Source organism: Xiphophorus maculatus, chromosome 5 (genome assembly GCF_002775205.1).
Source record: "Xiphophorus maculatus strain JP 163 A chromosome 5, X_maculatus-5.0-male, whole genome shotgun sequence".
Lineage (NCBI taxonomy): Eukaryota > Metazoa > Chordata > Actinopteri > Cyprinodontiformes > Poeciliidae > Xiphophorus > Xiphophorus maculatus.
Genome location: NC_036447.1, coordinates 18761958 through 18784846, shown reverse-complemented (window position 1 = coordinate 18784846; position 22889 = coordinate 18761958).

Below are 22889 nucleotides of genomic sequence, written 5' to 3'. Positions count from 1 at the left end.
TTTGATTAAGCATAAAAGCTACTAAAAGAACTAAACTCTTTTATTTATGTCATGAATCCTGATAAAGCCTTTTGTGGTTGAAACACGAAAAATGGTGAAGAAATGTATAGAAAAGTTTTTAAGCAATGCATATTGCTCCACCTGTTTGCAAAATGTGATGATGTCCACCACAAGATAATGCTGGTAGAACACACTGAACAGTTGAAAGTCAAGGCTTTGCCACCATATGATAAAACTATGATCTCATAAAGACTTCTGATGGAAATGAATTGTGATAGATTGAGGAGACGTGTATTTTTAATGAAGGAAGCATTGTGAGTGCATGCTGACACACACACACACACACACACACACACACACACAAATGCACGGGCCACACATACAGACACACACAAAGAAGGTCCCGCCAGAGTGTTAAAAGAAAGCTCTATTCTAGACAGCCTCTCTTTACCTGCTGTTGTTGCTTGCCTACAGTCGTTAGCTTAGTCAAAGAGAACAAAGACACAGAGAGGTAAAAAAAAAAAAAAAAAATCAGGGAGAGATGAAAAAAATAATACTGCCCAACAGTTTTATTTACCAATATTCTCCTGCTCCCTTCTCTCCGCCTTTCATTTTTTTCTTTATTTCCAATCAAAGTTTCAGTACGCAACAATAAGACTGCTTACTCTCTCAAAAGCTGTTTAAGTGAATTTCACTGGCTCACTGGGGAATCGCCCCACTGAGGCTTTTGAAGGCATTGAGGCAGGGAGAGAAAGTAATTACTTTTTTCCCTAAACAGAAGTGGGGCGCGGCATGGTGTGTGTATATGAATTTGTGCCTGTGCAAGGGGATGAATTAGTTTGTGTGATTTTCTATCTGTGTGAACAAGTGAATCTATGTCATGAGTTTGTGTGTATGGCTGTGCAATCTTATGTTTTCGGGTGTGAGAGACTGAGGGGCACAGAGGAACAGTACAACAAGGTTCTCAAGTGAAGAACAAAGCATGACAACATCTTTACTATGATAGCGTGATCACGTCATTACATGAAAGTATATTTTTCTGAGCATGCAGATCTTTTCAGAGGGTATCCAAATTGGATTTCAAAAAACATTTCTGATTTGCATTTTGTAAATACAAATCAGACACTCAATGAGTGTCATGGAAAAGTGTACTAGGGGCAATATCAACACCATAAGTACAAAGAATCGGACAATATCAACACCATAAGTACAAAATGCTACAAATATGACGGCTGATTAACTGTGTTTTTCAGGTGGACCAAAGGTCAAAGGTCTCAGTTTTTACATAATCTAGATTACAGTTTGTTTTTAATTTGTTTTATGTTCTCCTTAATATAGACCAAAATAATTAGATCAAATGCATCTAATCCACAGATTTGTCATCTTAAGACAGCATCTTTAACCTCTTAAATCCTGGGCCTTTTTTAAAGTGAATCTTTCAAAACTGACATTCTCAAAATGAATTCAGTAAACCTCAGGAACTATAAGGTTTATTTACAGTAGATGGTTCTGGTAAAATAAGCAACACTCCAAAGAACATTTCTGAGGTCTAAAAATCAATATTTTTGTTACTTGGTGAAAGTAAATGGATAAGGAAAATAACCTGAAGATTCTTTTGAATGCTCTACTAAATGAGCAAAACGTAAGCCCGGCTTGACACAATAATGTAAAGCTGGGCAAGCAGTTCTTGTTTATAAACATATTGAATATGTATTTTGTTTTTGTTATCAGTCCAAAATAGAAATGTTCAAATAAATAATTTTTAAAAAGAATATGGTTTCCAAGCCAATGACGACTTCCAAGCCAATGACGACTGCATGTGAATTTCACATCAGAATCACATATACTATGTGATGCATTCATTTCAAAATTATCTGTTCTAAGAAAGTTTCTTAGTTGAACTGAGGTCTTGTATAATGTCAACCCATGGCAGCTTTAGCCTGAACATCACCAGAACTGTGTTCAGGCTGTTCTTAGATATTCATATTTTCTATGTAAATCCACTTGATGCGACTGCAGTCTTCAACACACTTCTTTTCCATTTCATAAGCCATGGCACTCACATTAACCCATTTTATTTACTCATTTTACTTTCATTTCTTGCTCTAGGTATTCATTAAAGGTTTTTATAAGTTTTTTAAGCTAATTCACTATTTCTTTTACATTTTGCTGCAATGACTTGTCAGTGAGTGTATTTTTCAAAGAGGTTTGAAAGAAAACAGTCCTTGAGAAGAGGATCATAATTATGTCAGAAACAAATCTGGCAGGTGACCAGCTTTTTATGCTAGGAAAAAAGAGAAGGAAATCACTGACACCACATGACAGCATGCAATCTGCAAAAACAATTTTTTCAGATGTTGAGGTTTTTTTCACCATATTTCAAACACATTTGCCACACATGGATTTGAAACAAATACTTGAAATCAAACCTGCAATCCTGAGAAACCTTGAGTGTAATGCATTTAAATATTTTCAAAAGAACATTTGAAGAAGACCACAGCTGGCATGGTACTTGAGTTCTATTCCTCTTAAGATCCTGTTGGAGTGAAGAAAAATAATGACTCAACACTTTCAGCCATGTAATTGTTTAACATTATGTATACTTTAAAATGATTATGTTTTTGAGTAAACAAGAGACATTTCAACTGGTATAGGGAAGTAGTTACAAAGAGAGGGGAGAAAAAAATCAGTAAATGGTGAAACCTAGGGTGGGATTTCAAATTATTTCAGCAATCGGGATGATTGAATCAATCTCCAAATCAAATTAAACCTTGACATAACCCAGAGAGGACTTGTTTTGTCACTTCTGCTAATTAATGGACTCCATCGCTTCTGACACTCCTGTTTAGAATTATTCTGTTAATCATAATGTATTTTTTACTGTATTACCCTATATGGTTAAAATATTTCTATGTGGATATGGGATTTATAGCTCAGCAAGAGCAGGGAAGAAGAAGAGAAACAGGAAGCATCAGCACACAAACAGAACAAAAATATAGTAATAACAGATTGAATTTTCAAATTTTAGCAGGTTTTTATGCTCAAGGATATTAAAGCAGGAGTGTTTGAAGATTCTGATTTATTAGGATGTCTGACTTTCAAACGGTTAGAGGATTTCAATTTAACACCTTAAACTGGAATGCTTTTTCGGTTAGCTTTTTTTTGTTTATTTGTTCTTATTTATCTAAGTATGTGTGTGGGAAACCATAAAGTCATACTCAATACATTAGAATATGCCTTCTGACGAGGCTCATCTGTCAGATTAAAAACACCTTTTGAAAACTGAGACAGAAGACATCGCATTTACAACCCAAAAGTCTTTTTTCTTTTTTCTATTGTCCTCCATTTGCTTCCATTTCTTTATATAAGGGATCCACACAAAGAAAACATAATTGTGAAGCTGAAGGAAAACAATTGATCATTTACAAAGGTTTTAATATTAAAAATAAGAAAACAATTGGTGTACAATGGTAATCAGTTCCCTTAAATCAGATATAAAATTCACCTGCAGAAATAATCTAAAGAGCCAATAAGTAAAAAGAGTCCAATTATTTAATCTCAATATAAATATCATTATATATCATTCTGTTAAATCCTCAGAGTTTTGCTAGAGAGAATTAGTTGAAAGTAAACATCATGAAGATCAAGAAACACACCAGTCCGTTCAGAGATAAAGTTGTGGAGAAGATCAAAGCAGGGCCCCAAGTTCTGGACACCGCAGTGAGTGCTGTTCAATCCATGAACATGAAGAGTGTGGCTCAACTGAAAATCTACTAAGACATGGCTGTCCCCCCAAACTGAGCTGCAGAGGAGATGCAAAAGATCTGCAGCTCAGGTGGGACAATCTGCCGAGAAAGCGGGTATTTGTCTCATATTTATAGAAGAAGGATGAGATAAAACTGTTGCAAGAAAACGGTATGAAAACACATATGTAGTTTTTGCAGTCTGCCACAAGAGCAAATATTCCTAAAGGTGTTCAGATTATATATATATATATCTTATATAAAATTATGTTATACATATATATAGTTCTGGAAAAAATTAAGAAACCATTGTACTGAATCCCATTAAAAAACTCTTGGTTATTTCACCAAATATTGATTTTTGGACTCTTCATTGAATTATTTGAGGTCTGAAAGCAATGCATCTTTTTCATTACTTTGACCATTTCTCATTTTCTGCAAATAAATACTACCTTTTCGTTTGAAATTTTGGAGAACTGTCATCAGTAGTTCATAGAATAAAATGATGTTCATTTTACTCAAACTTATACCTATAAAATAACTAAATCAGGGAAACTGATCATTTTAAGTGGTCTCTTAATTTTTTCCAGAACTCTATATATGACATGAAACATTACCTGCTATTATTTTATAATGACTCCATAGGTTTGACATTTAATGTACATTTTGTTACAGCTCTATCTAAAAGGCATACGAGGGAACTAGCTCTATTGTTCACAAGAAGATTGAAAAGATATCCTGCAGTACGAGGCAACAGATGTCATATTAAGCAACTTTGTGGAACCAGTAAACCAAACAATATAGAGAAAAATTAGTGCAATATAAATTCAGACCTGATAAACTATCTATTGTAAAAATCTACATTATTATATATTCTTGCATTAAATTTGCTCTTTTGCAACATGAGTACAGCCCACTAAACTTTCTGACAAGTTTTATTGAAAGAAAAATATGTGGCAAAATTATATAGACAATTTAATAAACACACATAATTCAAGACCAGCTTATGCTGGGCTGTAAACTCACTTTGTTTGAGTAGTTCAAACTTAAGTCAAACTCGATGACATAAAGCCATGCACTTAACCACAATTCAGTTAAGTCTTGCCACTTTTTCAACCGTATGTTTTAAAAAAATATATATTCTTGCTCGGCTTTCCTTCTACTCGTCACTTTATCATCACCCTGGGGAAAAAAATGGCCTCTCCTACATTTTCACAGCATGAAAATATTCACACCCTTATCCTCCTTTGACAACGATGACCTGTTTCCCCCTCATTTATCCAAATACTTATTTCCTTTCTAGCTGAGATCTGTGCCATCCTAGTGGCATACTGAAAGGCTAATGTTAATACGGCTGGTGAGTGCATGGAGCCGGAGACGGGCGTGGAGACAAAATCAGTGATAGTGACGAGTACATGCATATGTATGAATACACACATATGCATAATCTTGGAAAGGAAGTGCTGTAAAATTTGCACACACATTTTCATATCATCATGCCACCGCATAGTGTGCGTGTGAGTGCACATCTTGAAAAAGTGGTAAGGTAGAGAATGTTGATGCTTACATTTGTTTCTCTGCCAGTCACTGTTTCTGCAGAAAGCAACAAAATGTGCCTGAGGGAGATTACACACACACATGCTTCTGTTTTCCATCATTAATGATATGAGCCCAGACTACACATGTTGTGTAGAATATTTGTGTTGTAGGTGTTTATCTGAGATATTAAAAAAAATAATTAAAAGTTTGAAGTAGTGTTTACCATTTCATCCAGTTTGTGCATTGCAGTAGTACTGGTCCTACTCAAACTGCATGATGCTATAATGCTGCTCTTGATAGTTGGTACAGATTTTTTTTCTTTTGAAAGTTTGAAAGCTTGACCATTACCTCCCAACATACTTGTTACTAATATTATGTAGCACACTCTTTATCACACATGAGACCATGAAACCCTTTTAAAGAAAGGTTTTGGAATGCTCATGTTTGTAGCTGTGCTTCTTTTTTTGTGATTCCATGTCATCACTGCTGGGTGTCAATTAGGGAGCTGCACCACCATTTGAAATTCTTCTGTTTACTTTCACCTTTACAGTCTTTGCTTTCATAACAAGTTCTTTTGGGACAGAATATGTTTCAAGCAAACAATCAAGAGAGACAGATACAGTGGGTTTACTCTTAAAATGGCACAGGTTTGTTATGTGAAACAATGAGGCTGCAATAACCTGGATATTCACCTTTTAACTAATGTTGTGTTAATACATTTTAATTTGATTTGAGGATTCATTCTTCTCAAGCTTACGTCTGCCATCTATTGCAATTAATCATTTTAACCTGAAATAAAGTCAATCTGTGTTAGCAGAATTTTTATATCTTCAAATTTTAAATCTTCAGTGAGGTTACTAAGAATCTGAATCTCACAAGAACAGGCCATTAATAATCAAGCTCGATTATACATCTGAAATCTGATTGTTCCATAGTTAACTAATGGAGCACTTTATTCCCAGACTACAGGTTTACTGGTGGTTCCAGGAATTTCTAAAAGGAGAATGGGAGGCAGATTTTGCTTAAAACTCTCCGTTTTGATATAGCTTATAGTTAAAAACAGAGTGACGTTTTCCCAGTTGTTGGATGTATGATTCAGCAGGGGAAGAAGAGTGATTTATTGAAGAAAGATGGTTCTCCGTGGTTCACCTCAGGCCTCATTTTAAGGGCTTAAGTTATCCTGAGCTATCAATGTACTTCTGCTGCTTTAGGCTTAGGGGCCTGGAGGTGTACTTTTCCTCCCTCTGCTACTTTCTTCTTCTACTACTTCTTCGATTTAGCTGTTTTAGCCGTCATGGTGAAGAGAGCTTTATGTCATCTCTGTTTTTTTGGGGGGGGGGCTTTTCTCTCTTTAAAAGCTACATCTGGTCTAGGGTTCTGTTTGGCTGTGATACATTTCTGGAGGAGACCACTGGCTGAAATAATGCTGCCAACAACAAAACATTGTCCCTCTCCCGCTATCAACTTTTTACTTTAATAGAAAGTACTCGTACATCAGTTTTTCTGCTTCTTCTTGTGCATTCTGCACTGTCTTCTAAAACCCCCGGTCAGTCATGAAAGATGGGCATTTGTACTGAGCCAGGTTCTGCTGGAGATTTCATCCTGTTGAAGGTACAGTTTTTCCTCTGGATATGCATGCTCGGTGTGAGGGATTGATGTAGAGTTGATAACGCAACAGAAGCAATAGTCTACTGTTGCTCTGTGTTAACACCAATGACTGTGTTAAGACCCAGGACACGCTGGAGAGACTATGTTTCTCAGCTGGCCTGGGAACGCCTTGGGATTCCCCCTGAAGAGCTGGAACAAGTGGCAGAGGAGAGGGGAGTCTGAGCCTCCCTTCTTAAGCTGCTACCCCCGCGACCAGACCCCGGATAAGTGGAAGAAAAATGGATGGATGGATGGATGGATGGATGGATGGATGGATGGATGGATGGATGGATGGATGGATGGATGGATGGATGAAATGACTATCGTAAAAAATTATGTGTTGTAAATTAGTCCTAAATAAATAAATGGAACTAAGTGAATTTACCTAATATTTTCAAAAGCCTTGTGGGCGGTCTTATGGCACAAAACTTAAATTTCATGGCCAAAGTTCTGTGTATCCACAGTTATGGTTTTAAGATTAACTTCTTCTAAATCAACAAATTAATTACTTTATTAAAAGAAAATTATTTGGTTAATGATTTAGACAGAATCCAGAAATAAATTTAACATAAAATCTTTGAAGGAGGCTGAGAAGAAGAAATGTCTCCACCGTATGATAGATTTAGAGTAGAATACCTTTACTGCTATGTGCATTGGTGTCTAGTTCCTATTTATTTTAATATTGAATGTGTTGTATTCCCAAAGAAAATACACAAACTCCATAATGGTAATTTATTCATGACATGAACAACACCTCCAGTTGCCATCAATAAAGGGAAAGAAGTGGGATTTAGTGTAATAAAGGAAACAATGGTCTCTTTCATAGTGCAAACAGATGTGAAAGAAAAGAAAAAACAATCATGAGCAGAAACAAACCAACTTTTGGCTGTGACTGCAATTTAAATCAGCCTCACTTTCACTCTGTTTGTAGTTCTCTTAAGAGGCAAATCTTCTCAATCAACTCTGTTCAATTATAGGATGATTGTGCTGCTTAAATGACCTAGACCTGATTGTGCTCTCTCTCTGTTTCAAATGTTTTCAATTATTTTTGTTCTAAGTTTTATTTACTGTATAAAAAACTGCATACTGTAAAAATACAGCACAGAGGCATGTTTTACATGCTCTAAGTGTGCAGTTGTAGCATCAATATCTTTGAAAATCTAATTATTTTGTGGCCTTGAAAATATTGTTTTCTATTTTATTTAAAACATTTTATTTAGTTGCATTTTTGTTGTAGGGTTTCCCTAACAGGTTTACCTTCTTGCTGTTGATTAACTCCCGTAAATAAAGTTTTAGTTGTCCTTATTTACTCTGGTGTGGTTTCTAAATATACTCCTGCCATATTTACTTATTTAATGTTGTGGTCCAAGACCAAGATTCAGATATTAACCTGTTGTGATTATCTATGTTTAAAAAAAAAAAATCTTTTCTACACTTTTTATTGCAGCTCAAATATGTCATTCTCAGATTAAGAGGAAGATTTATTTGTTGTGTTTTAAATCTAAAATGTAATCATTTGAACACATTTTCAAAAGCTTTAAAAAAATAGTAGTTTAATAAAAAAGCTTAACTCCTTGTTTTCTTTTCAGTGGTCTCAGGTCATCTGTGTGCCAGTTAGTGTGTTTTCACCTCATCTCTTCAATCGGGTCAAAATCCAAGTCGGATCAAAACAACTCAAATGATTAGTGGCTGCATCAAATGTGTCACCTACGCCATCGTTGATCAGCTTTCACCTTGCTTCCCTGTCTTCTCTTCACCTTCAGATCAGCCTCACTCCCACTGGTATGCCATATCAGTATTCATTTGCCTACTTCCCTCACTCTTTATTTTATCTCATTCACTCTACCCTTTCTCCTCTACTACCCACTGCATTATCTGCTAATAACCTGAAATTTGTTTGTCACCGTAGTGACACAGAGGGGAACTGCCCATCCTATTACCTCCCTCCCCTTCTCCATCAATGCTGCCTAGTTTATAACACCTCTCATCAAGTTTGATCAAAAGCCAACCGAATCCCAGTCAAATATTTGTATTTCCCCTCGCCTGTTTAATTTAACTGCCAATGTTGTCAATCCTGCAGTCGGTGCTACCTTCCTGAACCCTGCAACAGCTCACTGCGCTGCAATCTACTTTCGAGATTTACTGTGTAACAGCTTCTAATGACAGAGAGTCCCTAAGTCCCCAAGTGGTGTATTCAATGCTGAAGCAGTCAAGGTCAGTTAGAAATATAAAGCTGAGATTTGTTTGAACAATAGGCCTGATGGTACAAGCCTAAAACAGTGTGCATAGTTTACAAAACCAACAAGTAAAGTCAGTTTTGGCTTGGAAAATGTATAATTATGTCACAGAAGATTATTTTTCTGTCATATCTTTTTATTATCTCTAAGCCAGAAACACCAAAATCACAGTTAATAAAAACTTCAAAAATTTCACACTATGGGCCTGATCTCAAAAGATTCTAAATAAGGAGTGCTAAACTGCATCAGCAAAAAATTAAATTTACACCTCCAGTAAGTGGGTATGTTACATGTATGTGGTCTACAAAGACTGTGCATGCGACTGATTGCTCATACAAAAGTGGGTAAAGTATGTCTTTGTGTGTGCTACAGCTTCTTAAGGTAAGCCCATAATAACTTATCATAACAGTGGCACAGTTGGTAGCACTGGAAGAAGCCCTTGTCTGTACTGGACACATTTCATTCACTGTGGATGATGACCCAACCTCACCAGCTTCCGCCAGCATCTTCACAAGTTCTTTGGCTTTTGTTCTGGGGTCAATCTGCACATTTTGGACCAAAATACATTCATCTTTGGGACACAGAACTCATCTCCTTCCCAAGCGATGTAGTGATTGGACATTGTCCTCATGTCCATACTTGTGCATAATTATTTTAACAGATGCGCCTTGAAGCATCAGTAAATTGTTCCCAAGGATGAAGCACACTTATGCAGCTGCACAATTCTCTTCCTTTGCATGCTCTTGGAAAAAGCTGAACAAAGGTTGCATATTGGCATATAGTCCTTATTTCTCCAACTACAGTACTTCTCAAGAATGTAATAGCAAAATCCCACAACTGTAACTTAGGTCTAAATTAGAGTGTCCGAGTTATGAATGGTCCGCATCTGTTTCTTTTACGAGAGTAGATGCATCACTGCAGTCCATTACAATCCAAACTACAGAGGAATGAAATTTAAAGTCAGCCGGCACCTGGTGGTACATAATTCTAATGTTTCTGTGACTTAAATTAGGCACAGAAAAAGAAACATCAGAGACCCACATACTGAAATACACAATGTGACAAGCACATGTACAGGATGAGATATGCTTTTTCTATGGGATGACATTGTTTTGTTTCCTAATAGCTAAAATATCAGCATCACATCTCACATCTGGCTTTAGCAGTTTATCATATTTCCTATCTGTTGTGAGCCTGATCTCTGTTAGATATCTCACATTTGTAATACTCAAGTTCTCATTCTAGTCAGAATACTTTTTAGCAATGTTTTTCATTTCAATTTTGTGCCAAAATGTCTCTTGCTCACCATCATCATGATCATCATCGTCATCATCATCTTCCAAGCTTTGTAAAGCACTAAGCAAAGCTCTTACATGTTCAAGCTGGACAGTTCGTTTCTTAGAAATGCAATAGTGAGGCACTTGTTTCACGTGTAGACTTTTCTATCATTTGTCACATTGAATACTGCAATAATGTCCTCACAGGACTGCCTAAAAAAATCAACCAGACATCTGTAGCTGATCCAGGATGCTGCTTCTTGTGTTCTCACTAAAACCAGATCTCCTGGTTCTGGTCTGCTCTGCATCCCCCGGAAGTAGAACCAAACATAGAGAAACAGCATTCAGCTTCCATGCACCACAAATCTGGAGATAGACTGTGTTTCACCTTTAAATCAAGGATCAAAACCCACATGTTTGGAGTTGCCTTTGATTAGTAGTAAGTCAAACTTTTATTTACCTTTTTGATGTGTATTTTCTTGATGATCTTCATGTTATTTGACAAAATGTAATGTTTATTACTTTTTCATAATTGATGTTTTTATGTTGTAAAGCACTTTGAAATGCCTTGTTGCTGAAATGTGCTATGCAAATGAACTTGACTTGAAATCAGCATTGAAGCAAGACTAGGCCTTTTTGGTTAGGCAGATCGTTTAGCTCAGGGCAGTGACAGCTTCTTTAGGAGGTTGCTGTAATCTTATCCTGTCCACAGCTGTCTTTATAAGGTAGGATAAATGGTACTTCTGGTTGTTTACTTTTTTAATAAACACATATTTTTACATTGACAAAAATTATGATGTTAATTCTTCTTTTGTTTTTTCTCATCCAAAAAACTATGCTCTCCTTCACCTTTTTGTGTTAGTTCACTCTGACTTATTCTGTGTTCCACACTTTGCTTTTGAAGTCTACTCAGGTAGATGTAGTATCTTGATTCAAGATACATTCATGGAAAGGAAAGGCAAATAAAGTAAATTTGACTCTGTTTTTATCAGTGTTTAAACAGAGCTACATCTCTTTCACCTACTATGAATCATGTGAAATAGAGTGGTAAACTCTGCACTCTACAGCACTATGCAGGTGCTGGGCCACTCATCCAAGTATCATGAAATCATGAAATCTGTGTACATTACAATTAAATTCCACCATTATTTATAGAAACACCATTCTATCTTAACTGGGTTTAGTAAAGACACTTTGACTTAAGCATAGAGTCACACAATTTTGAATATAGACTGATTGAAAGGGAAAGCATATAATTCCTCAAAATTCCGACTGCATTATTGGTTAATTGCCACTGATAAAACATGACCCCTGTTCTCATCCAAATCACACTATCAAATGTAATTTGCAGTAATAATTTGCATAAGAGTCCATCATAAATTAAATTGTTTTTTTTTACCCCTCCAGGGGGTCTTTTGTGGGCTCTAGTGTCCCTTATATGGTAGTAGGCTGACAGGAAACGGGGAAGGAGAGGGGGGAAGACATGCAGCAAATGTCGTCGGGTCCGGGAGTCGAACCCGCAACGGCCGCGTCGAGGACTCAAGGCCTCCAAATACGTGTCGCGCTAACCACTACGCCACCACGGCACGCCCATAAATTAAATTGTTAATGCATATATCTATTCAAATAAATTTCATCATAATTCTAGATTTTGTATCAGAAATAACCCTTAAATTGTCCTTTTTTTGTTGATGTTTTGACTGCAGTTATTGACAGAATGTTAATGTGTTATTGACTTAATAAAAATACAATAAAATTATAAGCAAGCCATTTTGTTACTGGTTTCATTTGCGATGTCCAAAATTATTACATTATTCATAAGTAAATTAGTATTGGTCATTATTATATTTTTGGGACTCTTTGAACTAGTTGAACATTGTGTAATCACCATAATTTATTTCAGTGTTGTAGCTGACTTCCTGCATCCTTTTGTGACACAATCTATAGCTAACTGTACTTCAACCTCACCAGATCTCAGTCTAATAGAGCACATTTGGAATAAATATATACTTCAATAGTGGAAATATTGTAGAAAGTTTACCATGGAGGATTAAGGCACTTCTAAAGACAAAAGAGTATGCAGTCCTGTACATCTAGGTATGCTTAAAAAGTGGTCTGAGAGTCTAATTTGCAGTCTAAAAACTAATGAGGTCTGTAAAACAAACAATGCAAAATAAATTTTTCAAAGCATATAACAGTTTTAAAATAATAATTAACAATTTAATATAGCTCCATGAAACTTATTAATTTAGAAAAATGACACAGTTAGAAACAGCTTTTGCAAAATCATTTAATTATGTAACTAATTTGCATTAACTTAATTGTTTTGTAGTTGAAAAGAAAAAATAAATAAATTTAAAAGAAACATGCCTCCAGTGAAAAATTATTTACAATGCAACTGTTTTCATGTGGAAGAACAACAATAAAAAATTGTAAGTGCTGGAACATGAAAATGCAGATTGAATATCCCTGCCCTATGAAGCCAATACTTAAGATTAGCACATTTACGATAAAAGAAGAATAATAAACAGTATGAAACTAGTTTATATTTTGTTAATAGGTGCAGTGGGTAACTTGAAGAGCTCATTATACCAAGAAGAAACACAGTTGAGTAGTGTCACAATCCAGCTCCTGGAGGCAATAAATGCACCCACTACTTAAAAAGTACTGCTAAGATTATAGATGATTCATGTTTTGTATTAATTGATTGATTTATTGTTTTATCTACCATTTGATAATAACCAAAAGAGGTGACCAAAGCACTTTAAAGTAAAAATCCCTGTAAAAGATCATAAAACAAGAACAAAAAATGAAAAATGCCTCTATGCTACAATGTAGATTTGACTGAAAAAATAAGTCTTGAGTTTTGATTTAGAGATGTCTGGGTCTGACATAGAGCGAAGGTCTAGAGTGAGTTTGTTTCAGAGTCGGGGTGCTGCCACTGAGAAAGCCCGGTCACCCCAATGCTTTAGCTTAGTCCTTGGAACATCTAGCAAATATTGATTTGATGACCTCAGGGATCTGCCATGTACAGACAGACTTAAAAGTTCAGATAAATAAGGTGGGCTAAGGCAATTAGGAGCTTTAAAAGCATATAATAAAACTTTAAAATCAATTTGAGAATTGACAGGAAGCCAGTATAAAGAGGATAAAACGGTGGGGCAGGCAGGATGGGCTTATGTCTAGAGGTATTGGTTAAAGACGAGAGGCCGCGTTGTGGAAAAGTTGAAGTCATCAGCCTGAGGGACACCAATATAGAGTAATGATAACTCTATATTATCATTACTCTCTACAACATAATTTTACCAAAAAGTAAACAAAACATTCTACACTTTGTCTTTCTTTATGCTTCTTAAAGTAGTAATAGAAAGTCCTCAAGCATTTTAAACATGTAAACATATATCTTGGTATTTTTAGTTCCTTAGCATTTCCTTAGCCAGGATTAACCAGCATTCTCAAGAGATCTGGGCCTGTATGGATTTGATCCAAGGTGAGGCCTTTATCACAGTTTCAGGGAGTCCATGGAAATCTATAATTCCAGCTGTTTCTGCATCACGGTCAGCAGTGTTACTAACATTTATCACTATGACAGCACTGTTGTTGTATGGAAGGTCCACAGTTATACATAGTACCATACACTGCAGTGGCTAGCCATGTGTCACAAAGAGCTGACTTTCACTTTAACTGATCTCCTCAGCAGGTTATCCTGTTAAAGGGTTCTTCCCTGCTACTTGAAGGAGTGCCAAACAGTCGGTAGGTACTTTGGTTGTAATGAAAACCTGCAGACAGCTGGCTCAGTGTTTGTTGGCACACAGCTTGAAACCCCAGGCCATATATTATGGTTCACAGTCCCCCATCCACTTAGCCAATAGGTTGTGCATTTTGAAACCAGGGGTTCAGGCACCTTCCTTCACCCTCATATCTCACAGTGTTTCTTTTAAATGGAAACAGCAACAGGTTGGTTTTATGATGCAATAAAAATGTTTCCATATCATTGGATGGTCAGTTTTTTTAATGTATAAAGCTTGACACTCAAAGTCCTTACTCTTAACATTCCCCCAAAACACCTAAACTTACGAGACAAATGCACATCTGAAATAGTCTTTCTGTAAAGGTAACATGCTTTATAATTAGCCTAAGCAGTCAAACCTTTGCAGCTGTAATTATTCTGTAGGCACTGATGTTCTAACACAGAGCTAAAAAAAAAAACAAAAAATCCCTTATCTGGATTTTCTGTTTGTTTTTATGTTACTGTACACTGAGGAATAGAGACATAGACTCAAGAATCAAATGAGAAAATGGATGCAAGTCTCACAACTATACCATTATGATTATGCAAAGTATTACTTTTCTACAGAGGTTTTTCTGTGAGTATTTCCACTTTTGGAAAACACTTGGACATATGAAATTCAAGAAGCTATAATTCCTAAAACATTCAAAATAAAGTCAACATAGAGCAAACTATAAGTGTAAGGATTTCTGGGTTCTGGAGCAGTAGGTGGGCTGGAAGGCAGAACCCCTCAGGTGTGCTCCTACACACCTGCAATTCATCAGTTCATCTATAAGAGGATAAGAGGAGCTAGTTGCCACTCATTTAATGCCTGAGTGGTAACTTCAATGGTTACCTCAAGCCCTCTGTGTTTCAAGTCAAATCTAATTAAGTCCTTGTGATCTCCTTCCCAGGTAACCGCCAAGCTTCATTTTGGACTCATTTCTTCATGTTGTGTCCCGAATCTCCTTCTCCCAGATCAAACCAACACTAAATACTGGATCTTGTTAAGGAAAGAGGATCAATTAATTGCTAGCTTTGGACAAAACGTTTGGCTCTTTTCCTCTTTTCTCCTCGAGTCCTTGGCGAGTGACGCTCTCCGTGCAGCGACGTGTAGCGACCGCGTGCTGCTAAAACGAAACAACAACAAAGCGTGTTGACGTCACAGATCACAGAGTTTAATTCCATACCAAGCAATGAACAACAAAACTGCAGAGGAACAGAGATATGCATTTTCTCATAAAAATAAAAACACACACAAGGGGTAGACAGACAAACACAGAGACAGACAAAGGCGCCCACGTGGAGAAAAGATGAAAAAACTCTCTACTCTCCGGTGATGACCTGAAACTATAAACCAAAAGGGTGTTTCCCTATTTAATATATGCAAAGAAGGCGTTCTGCTCTTCGACCAATTAGAACTCCCTCAGGCCCCCAAAGAAAGTTGGGACTTCCTGATTTATAGCAAAGGTGTCTGTTTTTTATCTAAGCAAAGGGCGGACTACCCCGTGGTCATCTCTGCCTGATACGGAAGATCTCTGGCGCCAAGAAGTCTCTTCTGCTCTATCGGAATTGTAAATTTTATTGCTGTGTCTGTCAAAAGGGGGAGGAAAAAAGGGCCCTGCCTGCCTGTCTGCCATTCCCAGTTCCCACATGCTCAACAGAAAACTGTTCCAAATAAAAGTGTTGGCTATACCTTTACACGTGTCGTATATTAGCTGTATTAAATGCCAACAAATAATCATTTTCCTTTACAATCCCCCTTTTGAGGTCTTAATCAAAAGACCTCAATAAAAATTGAGTAAGCCTTCTAATACAGAACCAAAACTATGTATGAAAAAAAACGAAAAAAACGAAAAATAAAAAGACAAAAGAGTGACATACCCTAATTACATACAATCCCCCTTTGAAACAAAACCCAAGGTGTAGAAAGACTTATCCTTAAAAATGTAAAATCATAAAACAAAATTATCACAATACAACCAAAACACAAGACAAACCAAAAACCCAAAGTATACAATAAAAAATAAAGCAGGGACATACATATAAAAAACTAGTAAGAAATGCTCTGCAACTTCAAAGACAACATTCATCACAAAATTACAAACCGTCGAAACAAGAAACACACAAAATTACAATCTGCTGCACGTCTTTTCTGTTTTTTTTTTTTTTTTTTAAATGTCCATCGACAGTCTCTCAAAAAAATATGAAGTCTTCGTCAGAAATTGTTCAAAAAATGCGCGCAAAAAACAAAACGACAGTCCTTTCCAGAGTTCACAACGAACGAAAAACACGCAATAAAAGTTTATGATGATCCTCTTGCAGCTTGATCTTCTTCGGTCGGAAACCTCAGGCTCCCACCTGAGCGTCCGTTGCTCACTGAAAATGGGATTATTAGGTCAATATTACAGAGAGATGTCAAGGAGAAAATAAAATCTCCTCGTGAGGAAACCAAATCTCGTGAAGCGACCTGTCACAGGTTATTAAACAGACATTTTGTTTCAACATGAATTTCATTAGCATCAGAAACACAATTACAACATTCTTTAATATCATCTTCATTACTGTCAGCATAATCAAACGATGGTTTCACCTAAAAATAAATTGGTCTTGTTATTTTCCATCCGGGGAAATCATTTTAATCCTTTTTATCAAAGAACGCAGATTTTGAATGAGATCACATCCACAGGGCACCAGGAAAACGGCTGCAAACTGAAACGACAAACAGAGATCAGATTTTCCAAAAGCATCATTCATTTTGTGTATTCAACACAAACATCTTAAAGTCACCCCGTGTCAGAGTGAATCCTCCACCGCTCGTGACTCTGTGGCTGCTATCTTCGAAATAAGTGTGAAGCCGCTTCTCCAAGCAGCCCCACCCCCGCCTCGCATGACAACAGCTTGTGTGACAGAGTCCAAAGTCCCACCTGGAGCTCGGAACTCCAGGGCAGTCTGCGTGTAAAACCATGAGCAACACATCACTTGAAACCTTATCTCCTAGTTTGTCCAATTCTGCTCATCAAATGGTGGATGTGATCCCTTCAATGTACGTTTCTATTATAATATACTATAGCTCCAACCGATGAAAAATACCAAAACCCTGTAATCATTTGCTTCAAAAGACATGTTTCCAAAGTAACGTTTTGCCGGAATATCAAACAAATGCAGATCTTTTCTTAAACCAATCTTGTAAAAATAGGATCAAACAAACGAAACAAAACAAACACAAAAACCTAAAAATGTAGTTGTAAAGCTTACATTTACCATCAAAAATGAAAATCGCTGTGAATTAAACTGTCCCATTTAAATTACTTTTATAGAACAAACTAGATCTTATTGGTTATTTGTCTAAATCATTTTACATGCGTTCCTTAAACAAAATTCAAAAGAGTTAGACCTGGAGAAATTATAATGTAAATGTATGCCTTAACAAAACCAAACATTTTCAAAATATACCAATTTTTACCTCGGCTTTTACTTGTCGTCGAATTTAAAGTTTTATTCAAAATCGTTTTAAATGGATGTAAATCAAAAAATCAAAATCAAGTTTAGAAAAATCATTATAATCCCGCCTGTGTACTTTTACTGATTAGTGATAACTTTAATCAAGAACAGATTCTTCAAAACTTTTCCTAAAACATTCATGCTCCATTAAATCAATGCTCTGAAAATGGCTGACACAATAATATTTCTAATTTCTATAATTATTTTCCCAAGTCAATTAACCAAAATATGCTTCATTATCACTATGAATTTATCTATTTTCTCAAATATGTTAGCCCATTATCAGAACATCTTTTAATGGAGAACAACTCAAATCCATTCAAAATAAGCACATATCAGACATATTCTTCAACAGTTTTGTTTAAGTAATAAGTGTTTCAGTAATCTAATTAAGTAATATAAAAATAACCCATCACATATTCTCCCTCTGTATGATACATTACTGGCAAATGTATCATCATTACCTAATATGTTAAGTAACGATGTCGATGAAACAGGGTCATTATTTTACTGAGAAATGCTACCCAATACTGCCCCGTCCTAACAGGCAAACTGTCAAAACAAACAGAACAATTTATTATAGCATGCTTTAAAGTTTAAACCTTCAAGATTGCTATTTTCAAAAAACATTTCACATTACAGTTTTAAAACTCAGTATTCAATTTTACTCTCATGATTATCAAATAATTCGTTGTAGAAAACTTCTCAAAAATTTTCAGCAGTGTTTGACAAAGCATGTGTACCAATTAAGACTCTGCGAAGGTTTTGCATAAACGAACCAGAGAGACGTTGAAGAAAAAAATTCAAACACAGTTAACAAAGAAAATCCAAAAATAATAAATTGGGCCCCTACTGAAATCAACATAACAAAAAACAACACAGGTAATAACAGAACGACGTAAGCACAAACTGACCTAACAAGACATGAGGGGAACTTAGATAACGGCTGATCAGACCATTAACACACTAAGGGGTAATTAAACACACAATCCTAAAATACTGGTCAGTATATCACTAAATCTACAAATGAAAAGAAAGTAAACTAAAGATCAAATTTCCCCCTCCCCCTTTCGGAACAAAATAAGAGGAAACTGGTAACTCAAAATGAATTCGTGATATTTAACAAAATATAGAAGAACTGACACTTAAAGTTAACTAAATGAGTGCAGAACAAATAGCCAACTAAAGAGTCAGACTAATGAAAACAAATTTAAAGATAAAAATCTAAACTACTCACTACTCACTATATAAAGTAATATGAAAGGAAACCAGAAAATCATTACCAAGAGTGTCAGCATGTGACAGTTGACTCAGTGTTTTGATGCTAAAAACTTATATTTAACATTTTCCACATTATTCCTTACTCACTATGTATTCGCTTGTTTAAACTATCTACTTTAAAGAGAAAATGTTTCACTAAAGCTAGGAAACCAAACTGCATCAAAAATCCTGTCTTATGTGATGAGAAAAGACTCTCTACTCCTTCCTATAATCTATAATGTGAAACAATACCCTAAAATTTAAACAGCCAATCTCTATGTTCCTTAGGAAAAAAGAAAAATTAAATCCTTTTGTACTTTTAGATTTCACAATTTAAATTTGAAAGTCACTACACCAGTCTGAGCAATCTCCATTGTCAGACCATAAAACAAATTCCTAAGCCCACCATAAAACCCCCTTTTCACCTCTCGGAGGAACTATTTGTATGGCAGGAAAAAGAGCCAATAAGGATTTCAGGAAGAACTCCCAATTCTTTAAATTTATTAGTAGACTTTGTCAGTGAAAGCATCAGATATGTTTTAGTCTCCTTTAATTGTAAAATTTGAACTTAAAAACCCTTTTGTCGTACCATTACAAAACTGTAAGTCATATTCAGAGAGTTTGTCAGAAGGTACTTTAAATGATGGGAGAGACAATGATTTGCCTCACAGCTGCTTGTTCTCCCGTGATGAACTTCTGTGCATGGGGTTATAACTCCTCCTTGAGCTCCATCAGTCTCATGTCTAAATAAACATACTTGTCGCTTCTTCTTGTTTTGTGCTATTTATTTATTTTCCTTAATTTTCTTATGTTATTTGCAGCCCTCTCGTCTGTCTACAGGCACTATTTAATCATCTCTTATTACAGTTTAATATTGATTCTCTACAATAATTCCATATAATGTTTTTTATTAACCAATAAGTTATTTCAAACTTAATCTTATCCTTCAACAACAAATCTTGTAAATTTTAGCAAACTTTTCTATATTTAACCAATTTCTATTTAACAAGAGAGTGACTTCTAATTTATCCTGTCTAATTATCCGTAAGTCCTGTAGATTTAACAATATTTTATCTATCTTAAAGTTTTGGTCTGTTTGAAAAAGACTGATTGTGAAAATATCTAGAGTCAGTTGCATATTGCAGTTTGTTGTTATCTGAACAATTACCTCTTACAGTTAGAGCCTGTTTCTCTAAAAATCTTCGTTTTTTCTTATCCTCAACTCATGAAAAAAGTCCTATTTTACTCATTATATGTTATTCCATTTTCCTACTACCTTCACAGCCTTAGAAGGAATAATTAACATTATATCCACAATTTAGTTCTCAAGTCTATATAAATTTTTATTTAATTTATTTCATTGCTGTACCTAATCAGTTATGTATTTATCTATGCATCCATTCACCATATTTATGTATTTAACTATTAATTTGCCAAGACAGCATTTCTAGAATCCTCTGTGACCTCATTTTCTTGGCTTATTCTTTCTTATTTTATTTATTTATTTATTCATTTATTTAACCTTAGAACCCATAATTTATTTTCAATTTGTTCAGATGATTTATTTTATCAAGATTCTATCCTTTAATCACCTTCCAAACTTTACACTGCAGGTCACACTTACTGCTGTTATTGTTTAATTTTAATAATTTAGTCCAATTTAACACAGAGGATGTTTGTAAAAACTAGAAATTTTGCACCATAAAACAACACTAAAAATTTCTCTGTATTTATAAGACATGAAATACCCAGTGATATTTCATCTCCAATCACACACACTTTCACACCAAAATGAATTGCAACACAACACAAAAACACAAAACATGTTACAGAAAACACAAAACACACACATCTGGCCAGGTTTTATAGTCAGTCAGAATTTCATCAGTCCCCAAGTGTCAGTCTGTGGTCATTATTCTATCAAATTTTACTGTAATTTATATCAATTTTACTAAAGTTTATATGAAATTTACTGAAGCTTCAGGAATTGTCCAATGTTTTATTAACATATTTTCATGTGTCAATTTAATTAATTTTAAACTCCAATCGTCAGGAACCTTTTAATTCCCCGTGCACGTTTAAAAAAAAATCTCAAAGTTTTGTTAAAATCAAACCACAACCAATAATTTTGTTTTCTGGTACCAGTTTTTATGTACTTAACTCCTATTTTTATTTATTTATTTATTTATTTTTTTTTAAACTAAACGACCACGTTTTCGCCATCGTTCTACTGTCCCCGTTAAGACGAACCCCGACCATAAAATAGCGTATAGCACGTGTCGCAACTCAGTGTCCATAATAACTTTACAATAAAACGCAGCAAAAGCAACTCACGTTCACGCAAACAGCGCTTTGCAAACAACTTAACACTCTGCTCAAACACACAGCCAGCCCGAACTCGCGCACACACACGGCCACACAGATACACACGCAGATACACACATGCACACATACACACACCTAGAGCTCTGGAGCACACAGCCTCGTGTCGCGGCAACAAGCACACATCGCGACACACAGAGAAACACAAACACGGTGTCGAACAAACGGAAGAGACAACGGGGAAAAAATAAAATAAAATGCCGGCTTCAAAAATGCATTTCTATTCGTCACCCCAGGCGACGCAACCCAGCTCAGTCACTTCGTCTTCCTGAATACAAACGATTTGCCTTGCTAAGGCACTACATCTGACTGAAGACAGGCGATTCAGCCTCGTTAAGCCAATTGTAAGTCTACTGGAGATGAGTCAGTCTCCGGGCCAATACAAGCCCAAACTACCAAATTGATACACAATTACCAAATTCTTTTTAAATTTAGAGGTACAAGAATAAACCCTCCGGGGAAAAGAACCAAAAACGAAGAAAACCCCAGCCTTATGACAATAGGGTAAGCTAGCCCTACGTCTGGACCCGCTACGGTCCTCTTGTTTGTGTATTTATAATCCAATCACTCAACCATCGACTCTTTTATAAACACAATCTCTGTACCTGTGCAGCTCCGTGAACTCCGCGTGGCTGGATACAGCCGCAACAATCTAGCTCGCCTTTTTCCAGCACACGGCGGTGCAAACAACAAAAAAATAATCAAAAGTATCTCACCTCACCGAGCCGAACCAGGCCAACGCGTGACAGCTCCACCCGCTCAGAATCCGAAACCGAACGAGCCCCCAAATTGTTAAGGAAAGAGGATCAATTAATTGCTAGCTTTGGACAAAACGTTTGGCTCTTTTCCTCTTTTCTCCTCGAGTCCTTGGCGAGTGACGCTCTCCGTGCAGCGACGTGTAGCGACCGCGTGCTGCTAAAACGAAACAACAACAAAGCGTGTTGACGTCACAGATCACAGAGTTTAATTCCATACCAAGCAATGAACAACAAAACTGCAGAGGAACAGAGATATGCATTTTCTCATAAAAATAAAAACACACACAAGGGGTAGACAGACAAACACAGAGACAGACAAAGGCGCCCACGTGGAGAAAAGATGAAAAAACTCTCTACTCTCCGGTGATGACCTGAAACTATAAACCAAAAGGGTGTTTCCCTATTTAATATATGCAAAGAAGGCGTTCTGCTCTTCGACCAATTAGAACTCCCTCAGGCCCCCAAAGAAAGTTGGGACTTCCTGATTTATAGCAAAGGTGTCTGTTTTTTATCTAAGCAAAGGGCGGACTACCCCGTGGTCATCTCTGCCTGATACGGAAGATCTCTGGCGCCAAGAAGTCTCTTCTGCTCTATCGGAATTGTAAATTTTATTGCTGTGTCTGTCAAAAGGGGGAGGAAAAAAGGGCCCTGCCTGCCTGTCTGCCATTCCCAGTTCCCACATGCTCAACAGAAAACCGTTCCAAATAAAAGTGTTGGCTATACCTTTACACGTGTCGTATATTAGCTGTATTAAATGCCAACAAATAATCATT